This window comes from Erinaceus europaeus, chromosome 19 (assembly GCF_950295315.1).
Source record: "Erinaceus europaeus chromosome 19, mEriEur2.1, whole genome shotgun sequence".
NCBI lineage: Eukaryota > Metazoa > Chordata > Mammalia > Eulipotyphla > Erinaceidae > Erinaceus > Erinaceus europaeus.
The window spans coordinates 54,173,922-54,193,441 of NC_080180.1; the positions used below are offsets into that span (position 1 = coordinate 54,173,922).

At 38.2% G+C, this 19,520-nt stretch overlaps 1 long non-coding RNA gene across 2 annotated transcripts in view; it reads left to right on the top strand.

The window, feature by feature from the left end:
• LOC132534652 (uncharacterized) overlaps nt 1–19,520 on the top strand; it is a 270,811-nt gene that overhangs the window by 130,543 nt on the left and 120,748 nt on the right. The gene's annotated exons all lie outside the window — the stretch shown is intronic.

The following is a 19,520-nucleotide window of genomic DNA, read 5'->3' on the forward strand; positions in this document are numbered from 1 at the left end:
AGAGGTGATAGAAGAGATTAGATTTTAAAAATTATTCTATGTCTGATCTTCAATAACTTTAATAGATTTATTTAAAAGATAAAAATGTAATTAGAAAAGAAACTTCAACTTGCTTCATAGCTATAGCAGAACAGAATCAGATTACTTGAATTTGGTCAAGATTTCTGCTTGATTAACATTTTATGATCCACTTAAAGCATCATGTAAATTGCTGAACATCACCATGCCAAGCCAGATTTGATCTGTTAACATTTTATCTGTCCAACCTCAATTTGTTTTGTTTCCATTTCTGTAATGTTTAACTAACGTAAAAAAAAAAATTACAAGTAGACCATGATTAAAAACTAGTTATCAAAAGAGTTATCATCATGCTACTTTAAGCTTGTTTATTGGAGTCAAATCCCATTCTCTAGCTTTTAAGGAAAAGAGGCAACTATCTCAGTTAATTACTGTTTCATTGCTAGTACCCCAGAGCAAGCATAGTTAAGTGTTCAGTGTTCCAAAGAAATTGGCAAGGACTTAAAAAACCAGGACCTATAAATTTGCACTAACAACTTAAGCTAATTGGTAAAATGGAAATAAATACAAGAATTTAGTGATTACCAGGCATAGAAATAAAAGAATGGCTGAGAGGAAGCTCAATTCAAGTACACAGCTCTGACTAAACCTGTGATAGTTAAAAAATATTTTAATGGGAATTTCAAGTGAAATGATGCACACACATGGGCTATGTTTAACCACCATTTGCACATGCCTAGGAAAGAAGTATCAATAGCAACAGAGGGTGACAACAAATAATTGTTGTTATTGTTTTAGTTTTTTTTTTAATAGAACAGAGAGAAATGGAGAGAGGTGGGGAAGACAGAGTGGAGAAGAGAAAGACACCTGCAGACCTGCTTCATGGCTTGTGAAGTGACTCCTCTGCAGGTGGGGAGCCAGGGGCTCGAACTGGGATCCTTACGCTGGTCTGTGCGCTTTACGCCATGTGTGCTTAGGTCCCAACAAATACTTGATTTTTTAAAAAGAAAAACCTATGACTCAGGGTTAGAGAGAGAGCACAAGTGTAATGCAAAGAGAGACCAAAGTTCCTACATTCCAGATTCTATCTCCAGTATCACTAAAGCGAGAGCCGAGTAGTGCTCTGGTAAAAGCAACATCAACAATAATAAGCCTTCCATGCCCCACCCCCCATTCTTTATTTAGAATGTAAAAGGGACATGGGGAGAGGAGAGAGTAAAGGATAGAGTTGAGAAGCACTATGATACTACTTCACTGTCCATGGAGTGTCTGCCTGGTGTGGGGCTTTGACCCAGGGTCTCAGGCACAGCAGGCTTGTATTCCAAAGAGTGAGCTATCTTCTGACACCATTATAGAATTTTTGCAAAATCAAAAGAATTTTTATAGAGCATGGTAGTTTATATATATCCTAGGTAATTTGATAATTATGCAGTTATTTATACGTTTTCATTATTGTCAAAATATTACCATCTTATCAGAGCAGGGATTATGTTTGTCTTGGCTACACTATCAATGCCAATATCTGACTTGTGATGCTTACCACTTTAGTGTGCACATTAAGATGTCTATGTATTTATGATGGTAAAATGAGAGGTAATTGCCAATAATTCAGTTTTTAGTAGGCTATATTTAAGAGTTTGAAGAAATTAGCCTGTCATATAAAACATGACTATTTAGAGTGTATAACTTAGTGTTATACTCAATACATGTCCAGACTTGTTTGCGTTGCTATAAAGTGTGGACCCCATAGGTAAAAAGCTAGCTCCATCACCTATGTTACCTGGAAAGATTCCAGCCTTGCTGTCTGGACCAGCATGCCCCAGTGTTGGTCCACTCATGAACACCCTTCTGGAAACCATAGGCCACTCCTTGAAATCCCCCATCTGACATTGACCCAAAAGGTGGTTCAGTGGTGTAAACACTGGAATGGTATTTGATTCTGAGTTTGAGTCCCAGCACTGCATATGCCAAAGTGTTGCTCTTGTCTCCCCACCTCCATTCTCTCTCATAAGTAAATGAGTCATTTAAAAAATCTTGCTTCTGCCTCTGAGGAAGAAACTACAATTTGAAGTTGTCTGGAAGATTTCTTGAAGAACAGATTTAGTAGAGATGAATTCCTTCAATTGTTTCTTGTCATCATAGCTCTTTATCACTCCACCCAATCTAAATGAAAGTCTAGTAGAATAGAGTATTCTTAGCTGGAAATCTTTCTAGTTGAAGAGTCTATGAATATCTTGCAATTCCCCTCTAGCACAGAGTTTCTGTTGAGAAATCTACTGTTAATTTATGGGGCCATTTCTGTAGAAGACTCTTTCCTCTTTTTTGGCTGCCTTCAGGATCCTTTCCTTAGCTTTAGCTTTTGTCAGCTTAACTTTGGTATGTAATTTAGTATGTGTCTCTGGGTTGATTTTATTTTGCCACTATGAGAGTGAAGTGTGCAGAACACATACTAGATGAACTACTCCAAACTGAACAAAGGGGAAGATGTACAGACCTAAGATGCTCTAAGGTATTCTAGTAAAACAGGGAATCTTTTAGTGAGTTTAGAGAAATACTTCCAAACATTATTTGTCACACAAGGAGGAAAAACTATCACTGTTGCATTTGAAAATGTATGTCACCTGAATGACATGCAGTGAAGGAAGATGGAAGTTCTATCTTCCTCTCTACTGCCATGGTTTGCTGTTTCTAATGCTTTTTACTGGAGTCTTTAGGATATTTCTATACATATGGAAGACAAGCCCATAGACCTTATCTCTGACCACTCTTTACTCCCAGCGAGATCCAAACAGACATTTCCCTGGAGGCATGTGCTTGCATGGTTACTCTGAGTGGATAAGCCTCAGGAAACCCAAACCCACCAAGCCCAGCCAGGAAGCTGTGATCTTTGCCTATTAGAAAATCCTGTCAGCAATATATGGTCCTGTAGATGTAAGAGTTAACTGGAAGAGATAAAGTCCCCTCCCCAATAAAATGAAATCTTTAGCATAGTGCCTGGCTCAATGTAATTATCCATAAACTGCTGCTATCATTAAATAATACTTATTCTCCCAGAACACTCTGTCTTAATTCTAAACTAATATTTGTCAGATCATATAATAACTGTGCACCTGTCACTGTCTTCAGTTACTTAAGCTCCACTTAATTTTGTGGTCCCAATGACCAGAAGAAATCTAGCACATAGTATGTGAACAGTGTATGTGTGCTTTATGAATACATCAACAGCAAAGCACTCAGTCTTCCAGCAGTAGCTTTCCATAATAGTTTTAAAAAATTTTCAACTGAAGTTTTCAAATATAGCTCTTTCTTGTTCATCTGTGTGGTTGAAGAGGAAATAGAGATTATAATTCCATAGTGTAGTGATTCAGAAATTAAGCGATATCAGGCATTTCTGGAGGTAGGAAAGAAGGAAGGTCTTTAAATAGAAGGTACAAAGAAGTTTTAAGAGGTCTAACACAGGAAACTGGGCCCCACTCAGTATTACATTCCCTCAGCGGAGTCGTATGATGGAGTTTACTTCAAAGAGGAGGTTACAGTCTAGACATATAATCAGAAGAGAATGCACCATCACAGAACAAGCATTCACCTGTGCAAAAGCATAAGAAACAACCAAAGATTGTTCATTTGTTGCCTCCAGTTTTATCACTGGAGCAGGTGCTGACACGACAAATCCACTGCTCCTGGCAACTCCCCCCCTTTTTTTCATTTTATTGAATAGAATTGAGAAAGGAGGGGGAGATGGAAAAATATATACCTTCAGACCTGCTTCACTACTTGTGAAGCTTCTCCTCCCTGAAGATGGGGAGCCAGGGGCTCAAACCAGGATCCTTGTGCTGGTCCTTGCACTTCATAATATGTGCACTTAACCCAGTGCACTACTGCCCCCCCCAAAGATTGTTTTAAATGTTTAAACAAGTTTAAAGAAATGTAATAACTGATAAAGCAGAATAAAGAGCAGATAAGAAAAATAAATGCTAGAAATAAATATAGTAAACTCAACAAAATGCTACTGAATGGGTTAAAGAACAATTTGAACACATGTATGGAAAGAATTCCTATATTAGAAGTTAAATATGAGAAAATAGTCTAAATTATATCAGAAATACCTGGGTTTAAAGATCATTGCACAAATTCACCAGTTAGGAAAGTACTTCGATATACAGAGATAGTGAAGGTAAATTTAATATGTAACAAACTTTTTCAATCAGTTTGACTTTTTTCCCCTAACGTCATCTAGTACTATATATTTAACTACCAGTTTACTTATTATGTCCTCGACATAATGGCATGAACTGATTCTAGAGACAGCTACTTCCATGAACTAGCTGTCCATATTTTATCTTATATTAAAAGTAATGAATTCTCACTGTTGTATATAATGATCACAAAATTATTTCAACTCTAGAGAGGATTCATAGTTGAGTCAGATACTTCCCCCCAAATACCACACACTAAACATAGATCCTTAAATGGCCATAAAAGTCATCTCCAACTTTCTGAGTGATAGTTTAATGTCGTGCTGCGCCACAGAGAAGAGAGAGAGGAGATCTGGAGTAAAGAAGGAACACAAATCTTTATTTGCGCTGGCACCTCAGAGTTGGGTGAGAGAGAAGCAGGTTGGGCCACGTGGAGGTAGCAAAAATGGCTGCCTCACACAGCAAACTTGCCTGCGTCTAAACACCGAAGTGAAGAGCCGGTAAGAGTACGAGGTGAGGAAGAAGAAGGGCTTTTATGGGAGTAGCTCTCGCGAGAATGGGAAGGGGGAGGAGTAACTATAGCACTCCAGGGTAGGATAATAACTATCGTGAGAATGGGAAGGGAGAGGAGTAACCAGAGCACTGCAACTATTGCAGGGAATAGACAATGCCCTGAGGGCACAACATGGCAGAACAGGCATTCCGAGAATGTCCCAACTCTCCTGGGAACTAGCAATAGCCTGAGGGGACAACATGGCAGATGTGATTGCATCTGCACAATTTCCCAGCAGTTTAAGCTATGAATGAAGGGTGATAGAGAAGTCATACACTTGATCTTTCAAAGACATACATGGTAAGAGGAGTTTCATTTACATTATTAGTTGTATAACTAAGGAGACAGGAATAATGTTAAAGTACATTTCAGATGTTCTTTACTAGAGAGTGTGCCTGAGACAATCTATGGTGATAATTTGACCTTTCCATTTAGGAGGTTATGACTCCTGATCCATTTCTGGGTCACAAGCAAAGCTGTCATATTACTTCACCCTGTGGAATATGGTGCCATTATACAAATTTACCGTGCTGACAGAAGCTACAGGAAGATGAACATTCACTTCAGAAGCAGCTTTTCAGGAATATAAAAGATGAAACCAAAGAACAAAATGGAAAATATAGAGATTGAAAGGCCTGGGCCCAGGTGTGGCACACCTAGTTGACTGCACATGTTACATGCACAAGGATCCAGGTTCAAACCTCTGGTCCTTATCTGCAGGAGGAGAGCTTCATGAGTGGTGGGGCAGGGCTGCAGGTGTTTCTCTGTCTCTCCCCCCTCTATCTCCCACTACCCTCTCGATTTCTGGCTTTCTCTATCCAATAAATAAAGATAATTTTTAAAATTTTATTTATTTATTATTGGATAGAGATAGAAATTAAGAAGGGAGAGAAAGAGAGGGAGAGAGTCAGAGAGACACCTGCAGCCCTGTTTCACTACTCCTGAAGCTTTCCCCCTGCAGGTGAGGACCAGGGTCATGAACCTGGATCCTTGTGCACTGTAATGTAAGCACTTAACCAGGTGCACCACCACCTGGCCTCCAAAAAAGATAATTTAAAAAAACTTTTTTAAAAGGCCTCATCTCAATATAAAGAACCACCTGTACAAATAACACAAATGCTTCTCATATGAATCTGAAGTTAGATAGAGCAAAAGAAACTTTTGGAAGAAATTTTCACATGCAAAAGAAACTATTGGAAAATGCTTCCTAAGAGTAAAGAGTATGATATAATAACAAAAATAATAGCTCTGTGCATTTAGATGGCATGTTTATGATTAAGGATTTCATTTTTTAATCTCTACTTCCTATAGGCCAGTGAGGCTTATTAACTGTTATCATTTTATAGAAAAGAAACTAGAAATCTGGTGGTTTACAAGACTTTCTTAAAGCTGCTCAGTGAATGGACCTAATAGCTTCTTTTCATTTTCCCATTAATGTTTGGAAATATCACTGAATCTTAATGAACACTGGAGGCAGAACAGCAAACTTTTTTGCTATTAGTTTTTGTCTAATGAGTGTTGTATGTTGACTTTGTTGCTTTTTATTTCATTCATTATTTTAAAATACTCATCAGTGCAAGTCTGGGGAACTATGAGGACTGATAAAAAGCAGATTAATCACATCCCATTTTATAGCCCCTTTGATTTCTCAGCCAGCCTCCTCACAACTTCTGAATTCTAACCACTTCTTGAGAAGGAGCAAGAGCTCTGTTCCTATCGACAACAGGCTACTTTCTTGATCACTGGGATGAGCTTGTAGCTTCCTAATTAATCAAGTTACAGGGACTGTGCTGACTTATTCTAAAAAGTATTGGACTCCATGTTAGTGGGGCCTTTTTGTTTTATTAGTGATTTAATTTTGGTTAAAAAAATTACAAGATAACAGAGGTACAATTTCACACTCTTCCCACCACCAGAGTGTGTGTGTGTGTGTTACTTGTTATTAATGGAATAGTACAAGATTGTAAGATTATAATGTGTAGTTCTATATCACGCCCACCGCCAAAGTTCTATATCCCCACCCTCACAAAGACAATCACCATAGTTCTTATACAGCATACAAGCAATTTTTTTTGCTTTTGTTTTGTTTGGATTTTTTTTACAAGTTCATGTAAATCTGATCTCTAGAGTCCACATATAAGTAAAACCATCTCATAGTTATCTTTCATCTCTTTACTTATTTGACTAAGCATAATCACCCTCCCATAGAATATATATCCCATAACTTCTTTAGCCAGTCAGTTGTTGGTGGGCATTTAGGCTGCTTCCACTCGTTGGCTATTGTGAATAAGCGGCTATGAACAACAGGTACATATGTCTCTTCTAATTTGTGTTTGGTGTCCTTTGAGTAAATGCCTAAGAGTAGTATTGCTGGATCATAAGGTAATTTCATTTTTACTTGTTTCAGGATTGTCTATACAATCTTTGAAAGGGGCGTACCAGTTTTCATTCCCACCAGCAATGTACCAGAGTTCCTTTTTCTCCATAACCTCTCCAACACCTGTCATTTCCTGTTTTGTTGATGTGAGCTATTCTCTCAGTTGTGAGGTGGTATCTCAGTGTATTTTTAATTTGTATTTCTCTAATAATAAATGAAGTGGAGCATTTCTTTAAGTGTTTGTGGGCCATGTGTATCTCTCCTTTAGAAAACTGTTGGAGTTGGGTGGTAGTGCAGCAGGTTAAGCGAGCGCACAGGGCACAAAGCACATGGATCCTGGTTCAAGCCCTAGCTCCACACCTGCAGGGGAGTCACTTCACAGGTGGTGAAGCAGGTGCGCAAGTGTCTCTCTTTCTCTCCCCTTCTCTGTCTCCCCCCCCATCCATTTCTCTCTGTCCTATCCAACAACAACATCAACAACAACAAAAATAACTACAAAAACAATAAAACAACAAGGGCAACAAAGGGGAAAATAAATAATAAAAAATAAAAAAGAAGAAAACTGTTCAGTTCTTTGGTCCACTTTTTTACTGGGTTATTTTTGCTTCTTTTGTAGATCTGTACAAATTCTGCATAGATGTTTCATATCAATTACTTGTCTGATATGTGATGTGTAAATATCTTATCCTATTTACTCAGTTGCCTGGTTATCTTTTATAATTTTCTTTCATTATGTAGAAGCTTTTTAGTTTCATGCAATGCCATTTACTTACTCTTGTTTTCATTTCCCATGCCCAGGAATTGAGTTTCCATATACATCTATGATGTGAAGGTCCTGCAAAACTTCACCAACATTTTCTTCTATAAATTTTAGAGTTTCTGGTCTGATATCTAGATCTTTAATCCATTTTTATTTGACTTTGATGTATGGTGTTAGATAGTGGTCCAGTTTCACTTTTATACATGTGGCTGTCCAATTTTCCCAGCACCATCAATTGAAGAGATCTTCTTTACCCCCAATGAATGATTTTGGTCCCAATGAATGGTTTAGGTTCCTTTGTTAGGTCCACTACAAGAGTACTGGGTCCCCATTCCTTTCAATGAAAACTTCAGTAGTTCTCCCAAGTGTGGATTGACTATTACTTCTTTTCTTTTTTTTAAATTGTTATTTATGAAAAAGGAAACACCGACAAAAATAATAGGATAAGGGGGTACAACTGCACACAATTCCCACCACCAGAACTCTGTATCCCATTCCCTCCACTGATAGCTTTCCTATTCTTTATCCCTCTGGGAGTACAGAACCAAGGTCATTGTGGGATGCAGAAGGTTGAAGGTCTGGCTTCTGTAATTGCTTCCCCGCTGAAAATGGGCCTTGACAGGTCGATCCATACTCCCAGCCTGCCTCTCTCTTTCCCTAGTGGGGCAGATCAAATCAGTGGGGTTTACAGTCAACAATATTTATACATCTTTCCCATATTTGGGAGCTACTCTCTTTCCTGATCCAGCCATGACATCATCTCCCCCAGACAATAACTTGGATCCACCTGCATATCAAATGTCATGCTCAGGGGAAAAAAAAAAAAAAAAACTAATAAACAAAAAAAGCAACTAGTATAGTCATGGGTCCTTTGGAATATAACTAAAATAGGCCTACTAACTATCTACAAAACAGAGACCCCCCAACTCATCATGTGACTATTGTTTCTTTTTTTTTCTTTTTTATTTAAGAAAGGATTAATTAAAAAAAACATAGGGTAGGAAGGGTACAATTCCACACAATTCCCACGAACCAATCTCCATATCCAACCCCCTCCCCTGATAGTTTTCCCATTCTCTATCCCTCTGGGAGCATGGACTCAGGGTCATTGTGGGTTGCAGAAGGTGGAAGGTCTGGCTTCTGTAATTGCTTCCCCGCTGAACATGGGCGTTGACTGGTCGGTCCATACTCCCAGTCTGCCTCTCTCTTTCCCTAGTAGGATGGGTCTCTGGGGAAGCGGAGCTCCAGGACACATTGGTGGGGTCTTCTTCCAGGGAAGCCTGGCCAGCATCCTGATGACATCTGGAACCTGGTGACTGAAAAGAGAGTTAACATATGAAGCCAAACAAATTGTTGAGCAATCATGGACCCAAAGCTTGCAATAGTGGAGAGGAAGTGTTACGGGGTACTCACTACTGGACATAGTCTGAAGTGAAGCATGTTGAGGTGGCAATCGTTGTGTTGGTTAGGTTGTGATTGGCAGATGCAATATTATTTGATATGGATTGGGAGAGGCATACGGAAAAGTGGGCCCTATACAATGGTTCTAGGACTGGGGGAAGTAGAGGCTCTATAGTGGAGATGTGAGGTTCCTGCTGTCTTAGGGTTCAAAAAGACAATCGATAGTTAATGTTATCATCACATTATTTGGTAATTGGGTTAACTTTGAAAAGTCCTTTTGTTATGGTTTGCTGTACAGTACCCAGTATCTTGTATATAGCTGTGCTATTGGTTGCTTCTGATCTACTTGGTCTAGGCTTTTGAGAGAGTCTGCATATTAATTACACAGCCTATATATTAAAAATATTCAGTGTGTGTTTTGAAAAACTTTGAGACATACAATTAATTTTCCCCCTCTCATATTAATTAACTAGTGATTTATATGACTAAATTTTACTAGGAGTGTACATAAACACCATTCCCACCACCAAAAGACTGTGACCCATCCCTCCCACCCACTCCCACCCACCACTGGCCCAGGAAGCTGCATGTCTACCCCTCACCACAGGGTTTTTACTTTGGTGCCCTACTTCCAATTTGGTCAGGTCTTGCTTTTAGTTTCCCTTTCAGATCTTCTTACTCAACTTATGTTGATGAGTGGGATCATCCCATACTCGTCTTTATCTTTCTGACTTAGCTCACTTAACATAATTCCTTTCAGCTCTGTCCAAGATGGGTCAGAGAAGGTGGGTTCATTGTTCTTGATAGCTGCATAATATTCCATTGTGTATATATACCACAGCTTTCTCAGCCACTCATCTGTTGTTGAGCCCCTGGGTTGCTTCCAGGTTTTAGCTATTGTGAATTGTGCTGCTATGAACATAGAAGTACACACCTCTTTTTGGTTGGGTGTTATGGAGTCCTTGGGGTATATCCCCAGGAGAGGAATTACTGGATCATATGGAAGGTCCATGTCTAGCTTTCTGAGAGTTTTCCAGACTGCTCTCCACAGAGGCTGGACCAATTTACATTCCCATCAGCAATGTAAAAGGGTTCCTCTGTCCCCAAAACCTCTCCAGCATTTGTTGCTGCTGTCCTTTTTGATGTATGCCATTCTTACAGGAGTGAGGTGGTATCTTAGTGTTGTCTTAATTTGCATTTCTCTGACAATCAGCGACCTAGAGCAGTTTTTCATATGTTTGTTAGCCTTTTGGATCTCCTCTGTAGTGAATGTTTTGTTCATATCCTCTACCCATTTTTGGATGGGGTCATTTGGTTTTTTGGTGCTACGTTTGCTGAACTCTTTATATATTTTGGTGATTAGTTTCTTGTCTGATGGATGGCATGTGAAGATCTTCTCCCATTCTGTGAGGGGTCTCTTTGTTTAATAGTTTCTTTGGATGTGCAGAAGCTTTTCAATTTGATATAGTCCCATTGGTTTGTGTCTGCTTTAGTCTTCCTTGCAGTTGGGTTTGATTCATTAAAGATGTCCTTGAGGTGTAGGTGGGAAAGTGTTTTACCAATGTTTTCCTCTAAGTATTTGATTGTTTCTGGTCTGACATCTAGGTCTTTGATCCATTTGGAGTTGATTTTTGTTTCTAGTGAGATAAAGTGGTTCAATTCCATTCTTCTGCATGTTACAACCCAGTTTTCCCAGCACCATTTATTGAAGAGACCCACCTTTTTCCATTTAATCCTTTGGGCCCCCTTATCAAAGATTAGATGTCCATAGGTGTGGGGATTTATTTCTGGGCTTTCAATTCTGTTCCACTGGTCTGTGTGCCTATTTTTGTTCCAGTACCATGCTGTTTTGATGATGATGATGGCTTTATAATATAGTTTAAGGTCTGGGAGTGTGATGCCTCCATTTCTGTTTCTTTTCCTTAAGATGGTTTTGGCAATTCTAGGTTTTTTCAGGTTCCAGATAAATGATTGTAGTTTTTGTTCTATTTTCTTAAAGAAGCTTGGTGGAACTTTGATGGGTATTGCATTAAATTTGTATATGGCTCTGGGGAGAATATTCATTTTGATGATATTTATTCTTCCAATCCATGAGCATGGGATATCTTTCCATTTCTTGGTATCAGTTTCTATTTCCTTGAATAGTGACTCATAATTTTCAGCATACAAGTCTTTCACTTCTTTGGTCAACTTTATTCCTAGGTATTTGATTGATTTTGCTGAAACGGTAAATGGGAGTGATTTCTGGATGTCTTCTTCATATTTAATGTTTGCATAAAGAAATGCCACTGCTTTTTGTACATTGATTTTGCAGCCTGATACCTTGCTATATTGCCTACTAACTTCCAGTAGTTTTCTGCTGGATTCTTTAGGTTTTTCTATGTATACTATCATATCATCTGCAAATAGTGAGGGCTTGACCTCTTCCCTTCCAATCTGTATTCCTTTGATTTCTTTCTCTTGCCTGATTGCTATGGCAAGAACTTCCAATACTATGTTGAAGAGTAACGGTGACAGTGGACAGCCCTGTCTCATCCCTGATCTGAGGGGGAATGCTTTCAGCTTCTGTCCATTGAATATGATGTTGGCTGTAGGTTTGCTTTATATAGACTCCACTATCCTGAGGAATTTCCCATATATTCCCATTTTTTTGTAGAGTTTTGAGCATGAATGGGTGTTGGATTTTGTCAAAGGCTTTCTGCATCTATTTAGATAATCATGTGGTTTTTGGCTTTGCTTTTATTGATGTGGTGAATGACGTTGATTGACTTACGGATGTTGAACCAGCCTTGCATTCCTGGGATGAATCCCACTTGGTAGTGATGAACAATCTTTTTGATATGTTGCTATATCTGGTTGGCCAAGATCTTGTTTAATATTTTGGCATCTATGTTCATCAGAGATATTGGTCCGTAGTTTTCCTTTTTTGTTCTGTCCCTATCAGCTTTTGGTATCAGGGTGATGTTGGCTTCATAGAAGGTGGAAGGGAGTATTCCTGTTTCTTCAATCTTATGGAAGGGAGTATTCCTGTTTCTTCAATCTTATGGAAAAGCTTAAGAAGTATGGGTACTGTTTCCTGAAAGTTTTGTAGAATTCGTTTGTGAAGTCATCTGGTCCAGGACTTTTGTTGTTGGGGGGATTCTTAATAATGGTTTCAATTTCTTTGTCTGTGATTGGTACATTTAGATTTTGTAGTTCTTCTTGGTTCAGTTTTGGAAGGGCATATGCTTCTAGGAATTTTTCCATTTCTTCCAAATCCTCTAGTTTGTTGGCATATAGTTCTTTATAGAAGTTTCGCAGGTTCTCTGGATTTCTGTGGTGTCAGTTGTGATATCTCCTCCATCGTTTAGAATTCTATTAATTTGAGTCTTCTCTCTTTTTTGTTTGGTGAGTCTTGCTAGGGGTTTGTCAATTTTGTTTAATCTTTCAAAGAACCAACATTTGGCTTCATTGATCTTTTGTATGGTTCTTTTATTTTCGATGTTTATTTCTGCTCATACTTTAGTGATTTCTGTCCTTCTGGTTGCTTTAGGGTTCCTTTGTTCCACTTCCTCTAAGTCCTTGAGGTGTCCAGTAAGGTCATTCATTTGAGCTTCTTCTTGGTGTTTAATATGTGATTTTATGGCTATAAGTTTCCCTCTCAGTACTGCTTTAGCTGTGTCCCAAAGATTTTGATAGGTTGTGTCTTCATTATCATTTTTTTCCAGGAACATTTGAATTTTCTGCTTGAGTGACTCTCTAACCCAGTGGTTCTTAAGGAGTATGTTGCTTAGTTTCCAAATTCTGTGACTTTTGATAATTTTCTGTTTGTTGTTAAATGTTAGGTTTACTCCACTGTGGTCTGAGAAGATATTTGGGATGGTTTCAATGTTCTTGAATTTATTGATGCTGTCTTTGTGGCCTAACATGTGGTCTATCCTTGAATATGTGTTATGTGAATTTGAAAAGAAGGTGTATTGCAGTGATTTGGGGTGAAGGAGTCTGAAAATGTCCAAGAGGTCTAGTCTGTCAATCTCTTCATTCAGTTTTCTTGTGTCTTTGTTGGTTCTCTGCTTTGTTGATTTGTCTAAGTGTGAGAGTGGGGTATTAAGTCTCCCACTATTATTGTATTACTATTGATGTATTTTTGAAATTCTTTCAGTAAGTGCTTGACATATTTAGATGGTCCCTCATTGGGTGCATAGATGTTAATAATTGTTAAGTCTTCTTGGCTGATTGATCCTCTAATCATTATGTAATGTCCTTGCCTATCTTTTATTACTTTATTTAATTTAAAATTTATCGTGTCTGAGATGAGAATGGCTGTTCCTGCCCTTTTTTGTGGTCTGTTAGCCTGTATGATAGTTTTCCATCCTTTCACTTTAAGTCTGTGTTTATCTTTTTGTGACAGATGTGATTCTTGCAAGCAGCATATGGTTGGATTATGTTTTCTGATCCATCCCCCAACTTTGTGCCTTTTGATGGGTGAGTTTAAGCCATTGACATTTGATATTATGGATTTAATGTATTGTAGTGCCATTGTTCAAAAAAATTTTTTTTGTTTGCTCTGATATATTGCCAGTATCATAGTGATGTTCTTGTTTATAAGCGGTCTTTTAAAACCTCTTTCAGGGCTGGTTTGGTGATGGTTGCCTCCTTTAACTGTTGTTTGTCTAAGAAGGTTTTGATCCTTCCATCTAGTTTGAATGAAAGTTTAGCAGGATATATTATCCTTGGTTGAAACCCTTTTTCATTCAGGGCTCAATAGATATCTTACCATTCTCTTCTGGCTTTTAGAGTTTGAGTTGAGAAGTCTGTAGATAATCTTATGGGCTTTCCCTTGTATGGGACTTTTTGTTTCTCTCTTGCAGCCTTTAGGATCCTTTCTTTATCCTTACTTCTTCTCATTGTGACTAGGATGTGCCATGGTGTCTTCAGGTCTGGGTTGATTCTGTTTGGTACTCTCTGGGCCTCTTGAATCTTGATGTCATTTCTGTTATTCATGTCTGAGAAGTTTTCTTGTATTATTTCCTCTAGAATGTTTGCTTCCCCTTCCTCTCTTTCTTCCTCTGGCAGGCCAATTATGCAAATGTTACTTCTTTTGAGATCATCCTATATGTCTCTGTTGTTTTCAGTGTCTCTCAATCTCTTTTTAAGCTCTTTCACCTCTTTCTTCGTTTTCTCTAACTCATCCTCTGTCTGACTAATTCTGTTTTCTGCTTCTGTTAGTCTGCTCTCCCTTGCCTCAGCTTCTTTCTTCATTACAGCTATTTCAGCTTTCAGTTCTCTAATTGCCTCAAGATAATCAGTATTTTCCTTGGGGGTCTCAACTGTTGTTTCCCTAATACTGCCATTCCTTTCCTCCAATGTTGTTTTCATTTCTGTGATTAATAAGTTTATTATTGCTTGCATACTTTTCTTATCTATGGTTACTTCTGGCTGATTTGTAGTTTCTTCTGGGATATTGTCTTCATTCATTGGAATAGCAGTTTTGTTTTTTATATACCCTTTTTTATTTATGTGTTTATTTTTTATGCTCTCTTTTTCCTCAGTTGTTGTGTCTTGAGTACAAGCAACACTGTACTAAAAACCTTTATGACAATTGCACTCACCAACCTCAGGAATTACAGTAGCAACTGAAGCAAGTATTGAAGCAGTTTAATCACTACCAGTTATCCAAACAATTTCTCCAGTCCGTGAAAAAATAGTAACCAAATCCCAGTGAAGAAGAAAGAGAAAAGAAAGAAGGGATAGCAAGAATAGACAGTTTTGCGAATCTACTATCCACTGTATATTCTAGGGGTAACAAGAGGGGAAAGGGAAGTAGAGCAGAGATACACACATAGAGATTCCACTCTGAGTCAGATTTCTTGCCCAAAATAATTCACAAATTCAGAAAGGCAAAGAAGAAGGAAGGAAGAAGTGTATGACAAGATAAAAAAAAAATAAAAAGAGACAAGAGAGAGAAAAGAAAAAAGATAAGAAAGAGAGCTGTAATTAAAAAGCAGTGAAAGGAAAGGTTTTTTTTTTGATTACTTTATTTTTAATTTAATTTAATTTAATTTTTTTAATTAGCTAGGAGGAGGAGGGTGGGTAGACTCTGTAGAGGAGGTAGGAGTAATGAGACAAGTTTCTCCCACAATAGATAAGATGCCCACTATCCTAGCAATGAAAGATACCCTAAGAGTTAATTCTGATCAACCTAAAGGGGGGGGGGGAAGATATGTGCCTTTATATAATATTAATAATAAAATAGAGCAGGGTAGAAAAAAAAACCCTGTCCCAGATTACCTCAAATCTCGTGATCAGAGGCAGCTGATTGTTAAAAAAGAAAAAAAAAAAAACCTCAGGACTAGACAAGGATAGCTGAAATAGACAGTTATGTAGATCTACTATCCACTGTACATTCTATGGGTAGCCAAAGGAGGAAGGGATGTACTCACAGTGAGAGTCCAACTCTGAGTCAGAATTCTTCCCCCAAATAATTCTCAAATGTGTATCAGTGAATTCACAAAAGCACACTGGTGTTGTGTGGGATGGGGCCTGTGGCTTTGGAAGCTATAGGATTAATGAAGAAAGGATGGCAAAAATGAGAAAAAGAAAAAAAAAGAAAGAGAGAGAAGAAAGAAAAAGATAAGAAAAATAACAGTCATTAAAGAGCGGTGAAAGGAAAGAGTTTTTTTTTATTTATTTATTTTTAATTATTTAATTAGCTATGCAGGGTGAGGTGGGGGGGTTGACTACTTAGAAAGAAAAAGGGCCAGAGGTTTCAGAAGGGTATAGACTTAGAATGAATAATACTCCCTGTTGGGACAGGAATTTTGGTAAAGAAAGGGGCTCAGCAGGGGAGCCTACTAGGAGCTGGTCCCCAGGGACTGGTTATGGGGGGGGGGGGAGGTGGAGGAGGTGTGCTTAATAATTTAAAAGAAAGAAAAAAATTTTTTTTCCCTTTTTTCCTTTTCTATATTTTAACCCAAATTAAGTTATAGTCACCTCCTTGGTGTCACCGCTAGACCCTCTTATTGACTGGCCTACTAAAGGCAGAAAATCCTACCGTTTCCAGAAGATGTGGTCAGAGCTCAAGCCACTAGCAGCTTCTCAGTCCACCATCTTCCGGGAACCCCGCTGACTATTGTTTCTTTAGCTGTCTCTCTATCTATCTGTCTATCTACATATAATTGGAGCTCAGAGCCCTCTAGTCATCTCCCCCCTAACATTTCTCCCTCTCTGGGAGTATGGACCTTAATTCTTTTGGGGATATAGAAGGTGGGAGTTCTGTCTTCTGTAATTTATTCTCTACTGGACATGGTCATTGGCAGGTTGATTCATACCCCAAGCCTCTTTCTGTCTTTCCCTAGTGAGGTAAGGCTTTGAGGAGGTGAGATTTTGTAACACATTGGTGAGTGATACTTAAATGTGCTATGAAGAAAGAGAAGGAGAAGAATATACTAGAGAGCATACAAAGACTTTATTTGCACAACAGAAAGAGAAGGATGCATTAAATGACCTTTAAAGTTCATTTATTTCTGAGACAAAAGAATTCTACTAGAGAATATTAGTTGATTTCTCTCTCTCTAAAATTTGCAAAGTCATGTTTGGTATTCAGTCATCTGTTTCCACATTCCAAGAGATTGCAATGTTAAAAACACTACAGATAGCAACTATTGCATAAGACAGTCTTCAACAAAATCAGCATCTTTAAGCATGCTCAGAGAGGCTCAGATATTTCTAATTAGGACTCATGAGGAAGGGAATCTGACTACTTACAATTATGCGACCTTCCATACATTGCTTAACCTTTCTGGATCCTAGTTTCCCTTTCCTTGGCTGTGAAATGAAATTCTAGTGCTAACTACTATTTACTGAGCTCCTCTACACAGACACCTTTGTGTACAGCTTTGCACAATAGTGTTATAAGATATTATTATCCCGCTGTATAGATGAGGAAATCCAGACTCTAAGAGGTTTTGTAGTTAATCCCACATCAGGTTCCTAAATGGCAGAAAATGAAACCCAACCTGCATCACAGCCCTTAAGTTCAGGGCTTTAGAACCCAGGCCTTGTTCGTCATTGTGTCCTTTGGATGTTGCCTATGTAGTACAGTGCCTGGGTACGGAGCAGGCTTTCTGTAGCCACTTAAGAAAGTGAACCAAGCTCATTATAAAAGTGTGTTTTTTTGTCATTCCAATTGTTCTATCATACATACATCAAAAATAGTCACAAGTATCAGTGTCCCCTAATAAATGCCATAAACTAAAATTAAAGTCATGGAAGTTTCAGTATTTTGTTTCAGAGAAGTTGAAAGGAGGGACTACAGAATTATTAAATGGCACTTTGCTATACTAACCAGAGATAGGGTAGTAAAACAGTCTAGATGTACTTTCTACCAACTAGCTAATCTCAATTTTCTCATCTGTAAGGAGTAATGTAAATCCAATGATCCCATAGTTCATTCATAAGCAAGCTTCTACACAGTCACTCCCCCATCACACACACACACACACACACACACACACACACACACACACACACACACACACACACACACGCATCTTCACCATCACCATCACCATTCTGATGTTCAATGTCTTCACTCAACAAGGGGAAATCCAACAAATTTACAGGACTATAAACAAAGTAGACTATTCAGGGTCTTCTGCAAATTTTATTTATCTGAATATATGCCATCTTTCTCCATTCTAGTTATCTTTAATATTTAGGTAGTCTCTTTTTGCAAATAACAGGAAAGAGCAGATCAAATATTAGTTCCAGGGTGAGCAACAATACTCCCATTTCATTCAACCCCCCTTGAAGTTTCTTTTACCAGGATTTTCACACAAATACTTTAGGATACTGTGGAAAACTCTACCCAAATAAAGGTTAATTAGATAAATAGATACTGTAGCAAATCCAGGAAATAGGAAAGGCCAGTGAGTCAAAAAACGATCACATTATTTAGGCTGTTGCACTTAAAAGTTGTAGTCATAGAGTAGCTACACAGTAATCTTAGACCATGCAGACAAGAAGAAATGGGTATTCCGGATGGCATATAGACCACCTCAGAGAGAGAACAATAAACCAAACAGCTCAGTGATGGTAACTCTTTTGCAATGTAACTGTAGGCATCAGCAAGTCTATCTATAATATCCATTTCAGTGCTCTATTCATTATAATTCCTCTACTCTTTTCAGTTACTCTGCTTTGTAATTCTTTTTTAAAAAAACTTACAATGTTTAAATTTTATTTTATTGAGACAGATACAGAGAGAGAGGAAACCAGAACATTGCTCAGCTCTGGCTTATGGTGGTGCTGGGGATTGAGCCTCAGGCATGAAACTCTTTTGTGTAACCACTATGATATCTCCCAAGCCTTGATTTGAACTTCTACTCAGTGCATAAGGTGGTGAAAAATAAATAATAAGAACAATTATTTTGGGTCAGAGGTGTGTGGAGGGACTCAAATGTCACAGAATGAGACTGGTATAAAAACAGACTTTGAGATAAACAGACCTGGGTTTTAATCCTAGTTCTTCTAGCTATGTAAAAATAGATAAGTTATTTAACCTCTCTCAGTTTGGTTTTCTCATTTGCAATAACTACATGGTTTCTTCTTTGAAAACCTGCTCCAATAACTTCAATAGATAAACTGTATAAAGAAGTTCATGGTACCAATTGTATATTTGACCCTAAAAAAAAAATGGCTAAGAGATGAGAGAATAATCTGTTTAACCAGGGTTGTGTTCTAAGTGTTCTGGGTCCTTAGCAGGCACCATAGTATATACCTCATACCTAAGAGCTCTCCTTAAAACTTACTTAAATTTGTGGCTGGGGAGATGACTGAAGTGGTAGAGCTCAGAACTTGTGTTCATGAGGTCCCAGTTTCAGTTCCTCCACTGTATATGTTGGAATGATATTCCAGTTCTTTCCCCTAGCCCCTCATTAAGATAAATAAATAAGTAAATATTTAAGAACACTCACCTGCTTTTGCTAATATGGCCCCATTCTATGATAATCTCTGGAACTTGTTACAAATCCCTCTGATTTTTTGCTCTTCTTGTTTTTGTATCTTCAACCCTCCTCAATTTCTAGTCCTTGAGTCCTGAATTTCCTGACTTGGCATGTTCCTTCTCATGTTTTAACAGGCACACCTGGGATTCTGACCCCTTCCTTTCTGCCTTCATAGCTGAATGTATGCTCCACACTGGTAATGCAGAGCATACAAACTCCAGACACAGCA